Genomic DNA, 18,647 nt, shown 5'->3' on the forward strand with positions numbered 1-18,647 from the left:
AAATGAAATATAAAAAAATATAAATAACCAAATTCTAATAATAAACTAAACAACCCAAAATGCCTATAATGTGTTATTGTTCCCCTGCTGGTAGTTAAGCGTCATTGCAGTGAGCCTGCAGTACCACCGCTGCTCGCCAGCAGGGGGCGCTGCTCTGTAGTAAAAGACCCGGATCAACAGGGTGCCTCATTGAATCTGTTTGAGCCTTTTTCCTCAACTTTTTTTTCACCGCCCAGACTGCTTCTGTTATTTGGGCTGAGAGAAAGGAAGTAGCGACAGGCTAGCTGATTAGCCGGCGTGAAGCAGTCTGTCAGGAAAGAGAAGAGTATATTTTATAACCTCTGAAACTGCTCTTCTTTGTTTAATACACGCGTTTAAAACGGGTTCGTTTTTTTTGTCTTTCAACCCGGATTTCAAACCTTCAATCTGAATCCAGATTTGTCTGACTCCACTCCGCTGTTAGCCTGCTTAAGACAAGTCATTTTTATCCACTAAAAAAGGAGAACTATATACTTCAAAGAAGCCACCTTTTGGTTATCTTTTTTTATTTTTTCGCCGGTTGGTGGAATGCGAACAAGGATTACTCCAGGACAATGAGACAAACAGCCGTTCAAGGTAAAATCCTGTTCAACTGTACGAGCTGTGAATGTGTATATGGCACAGTAATGTATTTATCGACCTATTTGTGGTATATTTATGTCGAAATATGTGTGTTTTATGGCCACAAGGCATTGACATAGCTGTTATAGGAAGTTATTGTGTACTAGCTTTAGTGAATTAACTGCCAACCGTTGAATTCACACTACATTGTAACGTTCCATTTTAACGTTCAATTGTAACGTTCAATTTCAACACAACGTCGAGGCTTGTAGCTAACTCGGTTACTGTTATGTTAAATGTTGATAACAGCATGTTGCCTCTCTGTTCAGTGCTAACTACAGCATAGTTGCATCTAGTTAGTTAGTGTATGTTAGTGGTGTAAAGTAGTTTAAGTTAATCTACTCAAGTAAAAAAAAAAAAGGTACTTTACTTTAGTATTTTCACAATAAACCTACTATACTTTTTACTCCACTACATTTATCTTACAGATGTAATCACTAGCTACTTTTCGGATTTAGATTATTAATGCAAAATCCAAAAAACTAATATATAATCATGTATTAGTATAGGTTAGGCTTTCCAGTAGTATATAAAGTAATTCAAATAAACCCCACGATTACCACATTTAAATTATGAACACATTAATGCATCAATAATTAATACAACCATTTAAAACATATGGTGCTTAAATGGGCCATTCTGCATATTAGTACTTTGGTACTTAAAGTACATTGTGATTCTTCTTGTTTACTTTGACTTAAGTACACTTTATCTTGAAACTGAGTATTTTGATACTGTGTAAAATATATAGAGTACTTCTTCCACCCCTGATTGTTGGGGTGTGTGTGTGTGTGTGTGTGTGTGTGTGTGTGTGTGTGTGTGTGTGTGTGTGTGTGTGTGTGTGTGTGTGTGTGTGTGTGTGTGTGTGTGGTGTGTGTGTGTGTGTGTGTGTGTGTGTGTGTGTGTGTGTGTGTGTGTGTGTGTGTGTGTGTGTGTGTGTGTGTGTGTGTGTGTGTGTGTGTGTGTGTGTGTGTGTGTGTGTGTGTGTGTGTGTGTGTGTGTGTGTGTGTGTGTGTGTGTGTGTGTGTGTGTGTGTGTGTGTGTGTGTGTGTGTGTGTGTGTGTGTGTGTGTGTTCTGACTGGTTTCAGTGAAATGTGCCCATGCCTGGTTGTACATGTGACTAACCTACATGCCAGTGCCTTGTTGTTTTTGTCTCTTGAACTTCAGCAAAAGCTCCACATTTTTGGTTTTTCTTTGCAAACTGTTTAGTCCTCAAAGTAAATCCTAACCAGCATTTTCTAGAAAGAGGACGACTACAGTTTACCCCAATTACAAGTGTATTATAACTGTTATTATGTGCTCTCAATGGTAGTGGTGGTGCACAGTTTATGTCAACAGTGGAGAACTGCCATGGTTTCCAGTGATATGTGAAGTAATGTAAAACAGCAACAGAACAATTTAGACTTGGTATATATTGAGACAGTTTTGCTATTGTAGAAATGAATGGTTTATTTTTGTGACTATATGGAATTGTTTTGGTCTGAGCCTTTTATACAAATATGCTATGTTACGTGATATATAGTAGGTTAGTCTGTTTTCCCCCGTACAACAACTTTCAATTTGACTGTCTGTCTGGCTGAGTAATACCAGCAGTTACTGTCTCTTCTTACTTTTATTGTCATAACCCACTAACAATAATACCGCCCACTGTTGTTCATGTCTGTAATCGTGTGAAAATACTGTCACCAAATCAATTTAAAGAGGTCTTCACTAAATACTTGGGTATGTTTGAGATCAAAATCAAAAACGGTTATTTTCTAATGTTTTTCCTCATACAGACATACGTTAACCAAATCTTCCACACAAGCTGCAGGACCGAGCTCTCTCGCTACATGACTAATGTCTGGGCGGTGGAATAAAGTAATCATACGTAGGAAGTAGGAACATTAAAATGAGGCACATATGCACTTCACTTCGGAGTTCCTCACCCTCTCGTTTCCCTTTTTCCATTTCTCTGATTCACTTTGGGCTGAACGCTGTTGTGCACGTTCAAAGTGGAATAAGTAGGAAGTAATTGTAAAATATATCATTATGTGTTCATAAGCCTCGTGATTGGACCCAGGATGACTTAAATCACGCAAGACTAAAGAGTGGAAACCTTTCAAGTTGAACTGTTGTCGGGTTATGAATGGGAAGTGCAGCAAATGTAATGTGACGCTGCCAAGAAAAGTAGATGGGAAATCGACACATAGTGGATGTAATTATTCTTTCATATTTCATTACATTGTTCAATTTAGTTTGAGTGTATTTTCCCGAGCAAGTGACAGTGTTGTAAAGTCTATTTTGTTATATATTTAATTTCCATTCCTCTTCTGTAGTTCATGGAACACACACACAATGTATTTACCACAAATGAGTACATAATTATACAAATAATAACCATGACAACACAGTCGGAAACCAATTGTCCTCAGATGTTATGCACACCGCACTTCCTCATTGAACTGCACAGCTTGTGTGTAGAATATAAATGCAAGTGACATCTCATTAAAAAGACATCTCATTAAGCAAGACGAGCGCAATCAGATTTTTAAATTGAATCTTCAAGACCTCTGGAAGTCATTGAAAAAACTGTAGATTAGATTTCATACCACATGTTTGACCTTGGCATGGTTATTATTTATTTAACACTTGTAATAGTACATGATATAGGCATTAAATATTAACCTTACTAGAATTCTTCTGCTGGATTACGGCGTCTAACACTTTCAGTTGTAATGGTTGGACTAAAATGTGTGTGTGTGTGTGTGTAATCCTGAGGGTGCGTACGACCTGCCAACGACTCTTTGGATCAAGACTCAGCGTATCCAATACAGTCAAGATCCCCATCTGTCACATCAAAAATCTAATTTACATCCCAATCCCTCAGAGAACACTTTAAAGTCAAATCTCAGATGTGTCCTGTCGCACACTTTTAATTAAAGTCATTATTTAGAAATGTAAAAAGGTGGAGGTGTTCCTGAATATTGATACCGTTCAGATATGAACTAGGGTGGCACCGTATTGGATAACATTTGACAACAATGACAAACAAGAAGCCGTTTTTTAATATTCACAATCCTTTTATCGGATGTTTCCGTCTAACTGACCTTCTGTTTTCCACACCAACATGTTCAGTTTTTCTCATGGTCCTTGTTCGTTTGGTGAATTGATCTAATCACTGATTGGTTGCTGGCTATGCGCATGCAGAGCTTGCATGTTACTCATTAAATAATGTTGAATCACACATCCTTTACTTGCAGATTAGTCATGAACGATGAGATTATAATGCGACCTTTTTTATCAAGATGCTAAAAAATGACTCACTTGACATCTTAAAGTGAATTCCTTGATATCGCACATATCGTAATAATGTCGATGCTAAAATTATATATAATGCAGCCCTTACACATAATGCTGTTTTAACACGTATGCATGGTTTCTTAGCTGTATTATTAACATCCACTTAATTATTCACTTAAAAGCCCCATCCCACTATCTTCCAATGATTGTAAATAAAACCCCCACAAATGATGTTGCTATGCAGCCAATTTGAGCCCATATCCTCCGCAGAGCTCTCATGCCCCTTTCACACCAGCGCCTTTTCAGCTCCGGCTCGGAGCTAGAGCCTGAAAAGCGCCGGGTTTTCCAGTTCACACCGGAGCTGCGCCGGCTCTTAGCTCCGGAATCCGCTTCATTTCCAGCTCCAAAAAATTGTCGGTCCAGAGGCAAGAGCTGTGGAGCTAAGAGGTGACGTCGCTTACGTCTCTCTTACGTCGAGGCGTGCAGGAAACTAAACCCACCTCCCATGGGTCGACTGTCATGCCTGCCTACAAGCAGTAGTGCCTATAAACACACTTTATAAAGTCAGGCAACACTAACCAGGCTTCGTGTGATTCTGTTTATTTGTGCCTTACTTTGACCATCCGTTCGCTGTTATCGATCATTGTGGAGAGAGGCAGACGTGTTGTTTTGTATTATTGCAGCTATCGGATGCAAGTAGTCAGTTTAGCTTCGGTTGCTATGCTAACATCACCCGTTTTATACCAGAGAAACTTTCATAACAGCGTTGTGATACCAAACAGTGTCAATTCAGACTGACACACATTCACTTAGGCTAAGGGGAACTGGGGATATGCATCAGCTGCTTGTGTGAGTCGGACAGTGAATACTTTAGAGCGGCCGCTGCAGTGCGAGCTAACCGGGAGCTAACGGGAGAATACACTCCGTGGAAGAGCAGCACTGCAGCGGTCGGTAAATGCTGCAGAAACACATGAATAAACAATGAACCACGGCACTCTGGAGCAAAGTATAAGGTTGGAGAAGTCGTTATTCAATTTATTCTGGCTTCGTGTGATTAAAAGCAACACGATCATCGACCCGACGCAGTTGTTGTGAGCTGCCGTTGGGGGGCAAATCAGCGATGTAAACGGTGACGTCATGACGCAGCAAGGGCAGCTCTGGGGCGCCAGTGGGCGGTGTGCACAGAGCGGGAGCTGAAAAGGGAAACCGGAGCTGAACCAGAAAAGCTCCCGCTCGGAGCTAGAAACTGAAAAGCGCTGGTGTGAAAGCCGCATCAGAAACACTTAGGCAGTCCCCAGAAAGGCTCTCTGCCATCTCTGAGAGAAAAGGACCATATGGCCCCCTGCTAATGGCTGGTACTCTGCTGCAAACCCCCACTCCTCCACTGCAGATCTGACAGTGGTGAAGGAAGAGTAGGGGGTTGGGGGAAGGAAGACCAATTACATTTCCAGCTCAGCCCTGAAATGCGATTGGTCCTCACGTCCTGGCGGATGCAATTGTGTGAAACAGCGGAGGAAAAGATAATTGCTTCAATCATAGCCGTGCAGATATTTCTCAGAGGACACGTTCAAGGGTTTCCTCGGACTAGGCTTTTATTATTCGGCTTATTTTCAACCTCGACATCTATCCAAGTGTTCTTGAATATTCATTCCCAGACAGATAACACTGTAATCAGTTTTATTGCAGTTATGTATGCTTTAGCGAACCATGCAGATCGTTGGTTTGTATCAGAATTAGGGATGGGAAATTGAAAGCAAATGTGTATTTGAATATTCGACCCCCAAAAAAACGGTTAACCGAAATGTAAATATCCTATTTTAAAAAAAAATAAAAAAATGTTGACCAAAAAAAAAAATAATAATTTTGAAAAATAAATAAATACACGTTCAAATAAATATAGAAAGTTTTAGAAACCAAGTCGAATTTCTTAAATGTATTGAACTGGTGATCACAGTTTGAACAGTTGACAGCTATAGGCCTACAGCTTTCATGCTTAAAACATATCTTGGTTTTTAAATTAAAGAGGGATCATACACGAATAACGGGTTAGGGTAACGTAACCCGTGACAACAGAGATCAACAACCTGTAACAGGGCCTATGCACAGAATGCAGCTATTCAATACTCATTCTTGTTTAAGAATATGAGCATGTGGGGAGAGGCGGGTGCGGAGGTGATTCACAATCAGGCCAGCTGTAGAAAAGACCCTCTCAGCTGGAATTTGGGCCTAAGATGAGGTTTGAGTCTGCGTGATCTGCGTGTAGGGAGGGGCAGCAGCCATATCATTGGATAGAACTAGCTAGATCTGATGGATTTGGACATAAACGCGAGTGAAGTCTAACCGGACGCGAGAGAGACAGCTCTGCCCGCTGTGAGGGACCGGTGAGCGGAGCAAAACACACCTTTAGACCTAACACATTTAGCTATGGCACTGTCGTATACATTGAATTATTCCATTTGATAATATGTAATCAACTTAGGCATCACTCCCAAAAAACAAATAAAAAAATGAATAACTCATATTCGAATACCTGAATAATCGTTCCCATCCCTAATCGGAATCAGAAGCAGGTTTATTGTAGGTTTACACATGAGGTGTTTGCCTCGGTGTATATGGTGCCTAACACAGTTAAAGAAGATTAACTCTAAGAAAAACAACCAAAAAAATGAAGACGATTATAAAACAAACAAACCTATTTTTAGGATAAAGATATAGAACATTATTTACACAAAAGACAGATTTACCAAAAAACTACGTTCAGTCTACTATGACAAAATACTCTACACAACAATACAATAAAATGTGTGCAGTTTTGTTATGTGGCAAAAGTGGGAAGGGGTGCAGATATTAAGAGACAGCCTCTGTTCATATATGTCGCGCCAGTGTCCTGCGTATGTTTCTAATAATATCACGTAGGCGTTTTTTGATTGTACACGTAGGTGTCTTGTGGTTGGCGACGTACGATCATTTAATTTTTAGATGATGATTTCAGAGGGCGTCGAGTAGGGCTGCACGATTTGGGGGAAATAAGGCTTTGTGATTTGATAATCGCATAATTTCAAATCGATTAATCGTTCAGCCCTAGCGTCGGGTCTGTCTTTGCATCGCAGATAGTAGAAGCAACTTTGTCGAGGTGGCCATTGATCTCTCAAGGCAAGGCACGTTTATTTATATAGCACCTTTCAACACAAGGTGCTTTGCAAAAATGAAAGACATTCAGACAAAGGCATTTAAAAACAGTCATTAAAAAGAAAAGAGAATAAAAGAAACATTAAAAGAAAAAACACATGAATAAAAAGTACATGAATAGCAAGTACATGAATAACAACACCTCTATCGAGTGTCTGTCTTATCTTGTGTGTTTTTCAAGGTCAAATGTGTGGGTGGTGTAGAATTACTTGGAAACACAACTTAGTTTCTCACGACTGTCTGATGAATCGGGATAAGTGTGGGAAATACATTTGGTGACTGTAGAATTTGCAAGTTGGTGTATATTATTATATCTAATGTTGAGGTATAATGTTGTATAATATTTGTATGCTATGGCGTTTGTATTTTGCTTTGTACCGCCCTTTGAGGCGTGTCTTCTGATTTGGGGCTATAATACACTTTGATGTGATTATATATGTTGATTAATTGATCAATTAGGCAGTGGCTTGGTGGTCGATAAAACGTCAGACAACTGCAAGTTCTTCCGAAAAATGAAGTCCTTAAATGTCTTGATTTGTTTACATCTTGAAAATATTCATTTTAATGTCATAACGGAATATAGATACCAGACAATATTCACATTTAAGAATCTGAGAATGTATGACTTTACGCAAACTAATAAATTGAAGATCAAAATAGGTGGTGATCAATATAAAGTTGACGGCTAGTGAATACATTTTCTGTGGCTTTTTATATATGTAAAATCTGCATACTGTAGGCTTGCAGTCAGATGAATAATGCAAACCCTGAATATATGTGCAAGAACACCTTACTGTGTTTCCTCTTCCTGGCTAGCTCTCAGCAGAGATGTAGAGACTGTCTGCTGTTTTGTAAGAATGTGGTCAAAGTTCAGAGTGAGTCTACTTGGGTTCCTCTTTTAACTTTTGCTGCAGGATCGGACCGAGGTCTCTGACGGAGAAAGGACGGACGAACAGGTTTAGCTGTAGTGTTGCAGCAGCACAGGGGTTTCTCATGAGTCCCTGAGCAGCTGCTGATGTAGGTTACCTGGGCAGAACATCAGTGAGAAGGACACGAGGGTTTTAAAGGTCACCTATTATGCAAAATCCACTTCTTCATGTCTCTTCTACATCAACATGTGTCCCCTCTTCTTCATGTCTCTTCTACATCAACATGTGTCCCCTCTTCTTCATGTCTCTTCTACATCAACATGTGTCCCCTCTTCTCCATGTCTCTTCTACATCAACATGTGTCCCCTCTTCTTCACGTCTCTTCTACATCAACATGTGTCCCCTCTTCTTCATGTCTCTTCTACATCAACATGTGTCCCCTCTTCTTCATGTCTCTTCTACATCAACATGTGTCCCCTCTTCTCCATGTCTCTTCTACATCAACATGTGTCCCCTCTTCTTCACGTCTCTTCTACATCAACATGTGTCCCCTCTTCTTCACGTCTCCTCTACATCAACATGTGTCCCCTCTTCTTCATGTCTCTTCTACATCAACATGTGTCCCCTCTTCTTCATGTCTCTTCTACATCAACATGTGTCCCCTCTTCTTCATGTCTCTTCTACATCAACATGTGTCCCCTCTTCTTCATGTCTCTTCTACATCAACATGTGTCCCCTCTTCTTCACGTCTCTTCTACATCAACATGTGTCCCCTCTTCTTCACGTCTCTTCTACATCAACATGTGTCCCCTCTTCTTCATGTCTCTTCTACATCAACATGTGTCCCCTCTTCTTCATGTCTCTTCTACATCAACATGTGTCTCTTCTTCTTCATGTCTCTTCTACATCAACATGTGTCCCCTCTTCTTCATGTCTCTTCTACATCAACATGTGTCTCCTCTTCTTCATGTCTCTTCTACATCAACATGTGTCCCCTCTTCTTCACGTCTCTTCTACATCAACATGTGTCCCCTCTTCTTCATGTCTCTTCTACATCAACATGTGTCCCCTCTTCTTCATGTCTCTTCTACATCAACATGTGTCCCCTCTTCTCCATGTCTCTTCTACATCAACATGTGTCCCCTCTTCTTCACGTCTCTTCTACATCAACATGTGTCCCCTCTTTTTCACGTCTCCTCTACATCAACATGTGTCCCCTCTTCTTCATGTCTCTTCTACATCAACATGTGTCCCCTCTTCTTCATGTCTCTTCTACATCAACATGTGTCCCCTCTTCTTCATGTCTCTTCTACATCAACATGTGTCCCCTCTTCTTCATGTCTCTTCTACATCAACATGTGTCCCCTCTTCTTCACGTCTCTTCTACATCAACATGTGTCCCCTCTTCTTCATGTCTCTTCTACATCAACATGTGTCCCCTCTTCTTCATGTCTCTTCTACATCAACATGTGTCCCCTCTTCTTCATGTCTCTTCTACATCAACATGTGTCTCTTCTTCTTCATGTCTCTTCTACATCAACATGTGTCCCCTCTTCTTCATGTCTCTTCTACATCAACATGTGTCTCCTCTTCTTCATGTCTCTTCTACATCAACATGTGTCCCCTCTTCTTCACGTCTCTTCTACATCAACATGTGTCCCCTCTTCTCCATGTCTCTTCTACATCAACACGTGTCCCCTCTTCTTCATGTCTCTTCTACATCAACATGTGTCCCCTCTTCTCCATGTCTCTTCTACATCAACTTGTGTCCCCTCTTCTTCATGTCTCTTCTACATCAACATGTGTCCCCTCTTCTACATCAACATGTGTCCCCTCTTCTTCATGTCTCTTCTACATCAACACGTGTCCCCTCTTCTTCATGTCTCTTCTACATCAACATGTGTCCCCTCTTCTCCATGTCTCTTCTACATCAACTTGTGTCCCCTCTTCTTCATGTCTCTTCTACATCAACATGTGTCCCCTCTTCTACATCAACATGTGTCCCCTCTTCTCCATGTGTCTTCTACATCAACATGTGTCCCCTCTTCTCCATGTCTCTTCTACATCAACACGTGTCCCCTCTTCTTCATGTCTCTTCTACATCAACATGTGTCCCCTCTTCTCCATGTCTCTTCTACATCAACTTGTGTCCCCTCTTCTTCATGTCTCTTCTACATCAACATGTGTCCCCTCTTCTACATGTCTCTTCTACATCAACATGTGTCCCCTCTTCTTCATGTCTCTTCTACATCAACATGTGTCCCCTCTTCTTCATGTCTCTTCTACATCAACATGTGTCCCCTCTTCTTCATGTCTCTTCTACATCAACATGTGTCCCCTCTTCTTCACGTCTCTTCTACATCAACATGTGTCCCCTCTTCTACATGTCTCTTCTACATCAACACGTGTCCCCTCTTCTTCATGTCTCTTCTACATCAACATGTGTCCCCTCTTCTCCATGTCTCTTCTACATCAACACGTGTCCCCTCTTCTTCATGTCTCTTCTACATCAACATGTGTCCCCTCTTCTCCATGTCTCTTCTACATCAACATGTGTCCCCTCTTCTACATGTCTCTTCTACATCAACATGTGTCCCCTCTTCTACATGTCTCTTCTACATCAACATGTGTCCCCTCTTCTTCATGTCTCTTCTTCATCAACATGTGTCCCCTCTGTGGAAAGAGACTCTGAAAGTCTCAGGAACAAAGATTCTCTCTCTTTTTGATCCATTTCTATAAAAACCTGTCTGAAAATGAGCTGATCAGATTTTGGCCACTTTATGATGTCATAACGATGTGTTGTCTCGTGTACCCATTAGCCAATCAGCAACCAAGGTAACCCCCCCCCCACCCCTTATCACCTGAATCTCCTCTAGAGCACGATTGTGTTCTTTGTAACCAAACCTCTCTCAGAGGGGCGTGGGGAGGGGCTCCTTATTTTCATCTAAAGTAACCGACAGAGAATCAGCACTTTGGAAACAGGGCTGAAACAGAGGGGATTATGGGTAATGCAATGATCTGTTTGGTGGTTCAGCCAATCAGAGACATGTTCTGTATATATCTGAGAGCTGTGATATATTGATGAAAAACAGTATAATAGGGGACCTTTAAGAGTCGATCTGAATGCTACTGCCGGAGGAAAAGGCTGATTTCTTACAGGCAAAGTCTTGTGTTACTACATGTATGCTCACTGATGCCCAAGAACATTAGGATGGGCTAGGTACTTTGTAACTCTTTATTTTGTTCACCTTTAGGCTGTTTCAGTGGAGCAGAAATTCTGTAATCTTTTTATCTGTCAGCCATTGAATGAGCTCTATCTCCATATCTTCTCATAACAGAGGTTGACAGCGGATTTGATAAATGGGCTGTTTCCCGATTAAGGGTGTGGATATAAGCTGGATGTAATTTTACATCATGTACAAGACAGTACATATATGACTATACAGTAAAGTTTCTGTACATTTAAATGCTACATTTTTTACAAAACCACACTGTACTTCACCATATATGATTATTTTCTTAGTGTATCGGCATAAAATAATACACTGGATAACAAAAATTCAAAATGGTCGACTAAAATACTCTCAAAATGTAAGTTTTAAGGTTCCAGAGAAACATTAATTCAAAGGTTAAAGATTGTAGGGTCAACAGGTGCAAATAAGGCAATATAAGGCAAGTACAAAACACACATTTTCTCTTGAGTACGCCAGTATATATTCAGTTTACAAAGCTGACTGAATATTGTGCAAATGGCTGCTAATCATATAACCAGAGGTCTTCCTCATCGTGATTTTAAAACATCACGTCCTTGTCAATGTCCGCCCAAATCAATTTGGCAGCTTAATCTGCAAGAGTCCGATGCGGCGAGATAACTCCACATAGCTTCCGCAGTAGAAACGGTATTCGACCATTTCTACTGTTGCATGGTTTATATCGTCTTAACCTAAGCTTAACTATTCAGTAAAGCTAGCTGTTGAGGTGTGTTGAGACTCAGGACTGAAGAAGGAGGTCAGAAAGGAGAAATGGGACACCGGTATTTGGGAGCTATTGTGTACATACAGTGTGCCAGCGCTTAGTCCAACACTGAGACAGGAATGCTCCAGGGTCCGCCTTTCTGTGGCCAAACACGACGGAGAAAAAATAGCCCTGCGTCTATCGAAAGCTGCAGTGGGGATCGGCAGTGACCTGTATTCTGTGTAGAGACTGGAGCAGATGGAGAGTGCAAGGAAAAGAAACGTTAATGTTAAAAGAACACAGTTGTTGTTGTGTGAAGAAGGGATTCAATATCATTGATGCGAAGTAAAGCATCGACTCGATGCAAATCAAAATCTGTAAGATATGCCTTTAGTGCTTGAACATGAGACATGTGGCACTATAGTAAACGTTAAAGTATTATTTATTAGAAACAATAGATTGTACGACTGATAGAAATCAAATTGAAATAGTTGCCAGGCAGACTTTGTGAACATCGGGACGTTTTCCATGCAATCGTATTGTGATGAAAGTTGTGATTTGAACCCATCGTGAGCACACAAGGAGACTTACAGAGAGGGAGAGTGATGATGCTTTAAAATCCACTCACTCCTTGGTAACTTGGCTTTTTCCATGTGGCAGGCTGGATTTTATGGGTTTTATAAATAGACTGGGCTGTAATGATAGGGTGTAAGTGAGGAAAAATGCAGAGCGACTGTTTAGGGATGGCCTACTACTACTCAATGCGTTCCTTAATCTCCACTCGGCAATCATCGCAGGATTCAAGTCGGGGTGATGGGCGTCGAAGCTTGATTTTGATGATGATGATTATACCAAATCTGCCTGTTGAAATTCTGATTATAGGCGACGTTATAACAAGCTAAAAGTTTTAACCCAGATATACATTTCTTCAGGGATTTTCCACAGCGAAGTGAAAAGTGATCCGTCGACGTCACGGAAGAGCGATTCAATCCACTCTCGTGAAGTTCAAACACTGACTTTAATATGGCATCGAAGTTCAAATACTCACGTAAAAGTTCTCTCTATGGTTGTGTTTAGATTACAGGCTTTCATCTAATTCAATTTAGAGATTGTAACGAGAGAGATGCAAACAGTAAAGCAGGTTTACTAGCCGTACTACGTGTAGCCCAACAGCACTGATTTCCAGGATTATAGCTTGTTAGCTTCTTTACTGAATTATTTAGCTACTGCTTTCCGTTATCTATTTCTCTCCTGTGGTTGGAGATCTGTCTCCGAGAGAGCCTGCAACTCGTCAGCAACCAAACAGAAAACATTTCAGCTCCGAAAACACACAGAAATAGTTAAACTGTCGACAATTGTTTTGAATATACTTTGCATGATTTGATTCTCTTGGTAAATCCTCTTGGAAGTGTTCCACGCATCAATATCCCCACTGACCAATAACACATGCAACCTTTTTCTAAACAATACCCAATCAAATCTGTCTTTGAAGACCCTTTTTCTGCGAGTAGAGGCAGAATGTTTCCCGGAATCACTTTGGCCAGATTTGTTGGTCAGTTATTTAAACATTGGCTGAAGAAAATGTGACTTACTCCGAACGTCTACGATCCTTCGCATGATAAAGAAACCTGCGTATAGTACGAAGAAAAGACGGTATATCGTAAACGGGTATACAAATATCGAAAAAGCCTATTACAGAACACTTTGGCTATACAACTATGCTAAGAGAGTTGATCCACTAGGGTTGGGTATCGTTTGAATTTCCACGAATCTGATTCCGATTCTACTTTTCGATTCCGGTTCTTAACGGTTCTCAATTCCGATTCTTTGAGAAAAAACGATACATGCTTCTGCCACCAAAACAATTACATTTATTCGAGAGACTTTTACACAGGTTAGCTAGTCTGTTTATATTCACTGCTATGTAACTGTCACCTGAGAACCACTGAAGCTACAACAGTGCAACAGTCCAACTTTTAAAGGACCCCCCCCCCCCCATTTAAAAACAGTTCTTGTTGAGAAAAACAAGCATACCTGCCTCTCAGGAAGAAATGTTTGAACATTTTAAAGTACAATGCTTCAATCTGGTGCACTTGAAGCAGAATTACTAGAGACTAGATCTAGGGGGTACAACTCTAAACACCCATATGAAAAAGATCGGTTTACATTTTAATAATTAAATAAGTATGTGAACATAACCAATAACCCATAGCCAATAACAAATACATGTAACGTATTTTATTTTTGTTGTTCATTCATATCTTGTACCATCCTCAACAAGCATAACATCCTGAGTTGGGAAGATTTAATAAAGTATAGGAACATCGTTCTGGTTTACAAAATCCTGCACAATACAGCCCCTCCCCCTCTTAGCTCATTGGTTACTCAACGTAACAACACCAGACGGACCACGAGAAGCTCCGCGCGTGGCGACCTATCAGTCCCATTCAGGAACAGTACTTTTGGTCAGTCATCATTCTCGGTCACAGCAATATAAAACTGGAACTCTCTACCCACTCAAATCAAAGACATACGTACACATCCCACCTTCACAGCTCACTTAAAAACGTGGTTCACTGAGAACTACACCTGCACACACTAGTCTGTGTTGAGTATGGCGTGAGTGTTACATGTTGTGATCATGGATGTTGCCCCTCGCTTCTGTGATGTGATTGTGATGGGCTATATGTGACAAGTACTGTATATAGTAACGTGTGTTGTTTATGGTTCTCTTTTATCCTCTTTCCTCCTTTTTATTTTATTTTATATATTTTCTTATAACTAATGCTGTTGATATATTGTAATTTTAAGGGTGTCTCACAACACCGAATCTTACCAGTGTTATCTTTCACTTAAAACCACAGAAAACACATCTGCCATGCGTAAGTTCTGCGGAACATGAACACCTTCCTGCATGACGCAGATACATATGCACGATGGTTATCTCTGACGAGGGCATCAACTCAGAATCAGATGTCAAAGCTGTTGACCAGTTTCTGACCTTGGGGGCGAGATTTTCCCAGTGGGTTGTTTATTTTTCCGATCAGTCTGACATCAGCTGAATGAATCACAGAGGCCCTATCTCAAAATGTTTGTTTCACCTAAACCGTCATCCTCAATTCAATCTATTCTCTCTTTGATGGCTCGTGGTACACACTTCCACCTGAACATCATGTCAGTATTTGTACGGTAATCCCGTTGACAGACCAACGAAGAAAATACCGTCGTTGGTGAAGGTAATAAATTGCTTTCACAAAACAGAACGTGTATTTTACTTCCCCTTTTTCTCCATACTGCATTGATTACAGTTCGATCACGTAAATGCAACCTGTTCATAATTCAATGTAGGTCATTATGTGACAAAGCTTGATGTTCTTTGGCAAACGGCACAAACCATAATTAATGTGAACTCACACATTTTTGTTCACGTCGTCAGACTTAGACTCCGAGCATATGAATACAAGGCACATGTTGGGGCATTTGTAGCCTTTTGTGTTCAGCATTAGGACAGCATTGGTAACAGCAGGCATGTCTTAGCTCTGGATGCCTGAGGAGCTGTGGAGAGTGACAAGAGAAGTGAAAAAAGCAAAGCCCAGCAGACAAGGGAGGCACAGATGGGGAAAGAGATGGAAAGAACGAGACAAGCTGAGGGTGGAGGGAGATGGAGCGGGAGACCTTGGCTGTGTCTCTGCTCCGTTCGGTTTGTTTTTGCTCTATTTTTACTCCGCAGTCTGACTGTGGTCCCTGCTGAATAACTCCATATGTAAGTTACATTTCATCTGACAGGGCGGCCCATGTGGGAGTGTTGGGAGACGTGATGTGATCCGTGCAGATTAGAAGAAAAAGGACAGAAGGAGAAAATCTTTGGAAAATAGCTTGACTGGGGTTTTCTCTCTGCTGTACAATGACTTTGTTGGACGCTGCACAGCATCAGTTTTGTTACTGTCCAGTCCACTTCTGTGAAAACAAAACAGATGGCCAACAGGTCTAGAAGTACATTATCCTTTTCTAAGATGCTTATCATCCACACTACCTTAGCCACCCAAACGCCATCAGGACGAAACCACAGGGAAGATTGATCCCACAGATTATACATCCTGCACCACGTGTAATACATTTTATATCTCAACGTCTGAGATGGTGCTTTTTACCGCCATGTGTTACTCCCATTCATTACACATCATTCATGATAAGCTCTTTTTGCTAGCCCTCCTGCTGCCTTCTGCCCCACTTTTGAGTTCCAACCGAGGTCAAGGCATGCATCGAATATAGGATGAGTAATAATACTGACATACCGGCGCTTCTCAGTTGGTAGATTGGGATTCTGGCACGGCTTTCAGCAAACCCCACTGTTTAGTCTGCGTACTTCTGTGATATTTGAGTGCATAAGTGCAACCCTAGACTAAGTATGGCAAATGGCAGTGTGCTATGAGTAGCCAGATGGTGCTTTCAGGGTCAAAAAGCTGAGTTTGGAACATTGGACACTTCTCACAATCAACAATTCGCCAAGGTATACGTGTTCTTATTATTTAATAAACATACCACTATCTGCGTCTAAAGGAAGCTACCATTTATTTTATCGGGTTAATTTTGGTCTTTAATGACTTGCTTGCTAGAATGATATCGTTACTAGCTAACTGGCTAGCTACCAAGCTACAGCTGCTATCGTCACTTCTGCGGAGTGCACAGCAGCCGTGTACGATTACACACACGTTTTTACAGTGTACAACATGCAGTGTACTAACACAAGTATTGAAATGGGTACACCGTTTAAAACACGGTGCCACAGCAGAGGAAGCAGAGGCCTTAGTTAGTCGCTTTCTGTGACGTTTGCTTTCAGACACAATTTGTTTGGCACCGCACAATGCTGTCTGAACTTTTTTCTTCCATAAGGAATAAAGAAAAGTGTGTGTAGCGGGCGGCAGTGCAAAGGGACTTTAAAGTGTGTATGAACTCGGTGCAGCTCAGGGACTATTCTGGTCTACAAAGGAGTCATGTGTTGAGGAAATGTTTTTAGAGCAGGGTAGCCCACATGAGTGAGCATGTACAATAATCCCCTCTGTCTGCCGCCTTCCCTCACTTCCTTTCCTCCTCTTCCTGGTTTCTGACTGCAGCTGCCCCACACCTCCAGACACGCTGTGTGCTTGTGTTTGTCCTGCTGATTGGGAAGGAAGTGTTTCCGTAACTGTAGACGAGCATCTGAATTAGATTAACACGTTGTGATAATATTAGTAACGATTTAACGGGCTTAATTCAGGCTGGGCTGTAAAAAAAAACAATAATTTTCATTAAGAATGAATCTGAGGATTATATTTTTGAACAATCGACAAACAAGTCCGTCTATAAAATGTTGGGAAATTGTACAATATGGGCGTTATAATCTCCCAAAGCAGAAGAACATATATTCAAATTAGGTATGTGTCGGACTGAGAACACCAACAAATCAAAAGATATGTATTTACTATCATAACACACAAAGGATACGAGCAAAAATTCCTATTTCCGTGAGATTTAAACATAACCCATGAAATTAAATCGAGAGTTTTGCAAATATTGAAGAGTTTTAGATTTGATTAAAGTAATATATGTTGTTTCATCCCCCCCTTTATGCAATAAGACACTAGAACATGCTTAATTCAGCTTTATTTGTCCACCTCTAGTTTGTTTATTCGTCTAACATGGTCGGAGACGACTGGTCCGGAAACTCCCCTGAATCTCCCGTCACCACCAACCAGCGAGGAATCCCAAAACAGCAAAGGAGGCTCCGCAGGGCCTTCTGGGTCGCATTAAGTCAGACATGCTCTGGCCCCGCTGCTCTGGTGTGTTTCATGTGGACGCTGCTGCCTTGGGTCTCAAGTTTCAGCTCATCACGCTGATTGAAAACATATATTTCTGTGCACCATCTTGGTTATGCATCATCTCAAACTTAGTATTAACTCGTGGATGAAAGAACCTCGTGACTGTGAGTCTGTGCAAGGCTGTGGTGGAATGTAATGAAGTACATCTACTCAATGATTGTACGATGTTGAGGTACTTGAGTATTTTCACTTCTGCACTGCATCTTGGAAGGCAGTACTTTTTATTCCACTACGTCACTAGTTACTTTGCATGTTATTAGCTAATACAAAATATCAACTTCAAAATAAACATCTTATCGATTAACCAATCCAGCAGCAGTATACAAAGTATTTAAAATCAGCTCCCCCATTACCAGCTGTTGCTGCATCAGTAATCATTATCCAGTGATATAACATATATATAATTCCATTAGTAATATCGGAATATGGGACTGGGATAGTACTCGGGGAGTATTTGCACGTGTATTTGCATGTGAGCTTGATCGGTTGGATAAAAGCACTTTTTAATATCTTTGAAATCTGTTTTATCGACCTTTTGCTCAGTGGGCCCTTAGGTACGATTGACCGAACAACAGAACAGTAAAGGAGCCATTACGTGTTAACCATAAACACCAGGACAGGAGTTTTTTATAGTACGACCAGTTTCCTCAACATGAACTTTTCCAATTCCTCCACTCAGTGTGGTTTCGCATCTGGATCGAGTTAAAGAGCCACATGTCAGACGGAGGGGGGTGACCAGCAGGGGGTCGGAGGCACTGGGGGGAGATTCTGTTAAAGACAGTGGTATGACAGGGGGTAAAGTTAAGGAAGCAGTGGAAAACCCAGCAGTCTAGC

At 41.0% G+C, this 18,647-nt stretch overlaps 1 protein-coding gene across 1 annotated transcript in view; it reads left to right on the forward strand.

Annotated features, from left to right (window-relative positions):
- Positions 1 to 216: 216 nt before the first annotated feature.
- Positions 217 to 18,647, forward strand: part of LOC117443244 (unconventional myosin-IXb-like) — a gene marked incomplete at its 3' end in the record, with an annotated part of 63,169 nt that continues 44,738 nt past the window's right edge. The window contains exon 1 of the mRNA XM_034079203.2: positions 217 to 615. The remainder of the gene's footprint in view (positions 616 to 18,647) is intronic.

The sequence above is a fragment of the Pseudochaenichthys georgianus genome, unplaced genomic scaffold (genome assembly GCF_902827115.2).
Source record: "Pseudochaenichthys georgianus unplaced genomic scaffold, fPseGeo1.2 scaffold_564_arrow_ctg1, whole genome shotgun sequence".
In the NCBI taxonomy this organism is placed as follows: Eukaryota; Metazoa; Chordata; class Actinopteri; order Perciformes; family Channichthyidae; genus Pseudochaenichthys; species Pseudochaenichthys georgianus.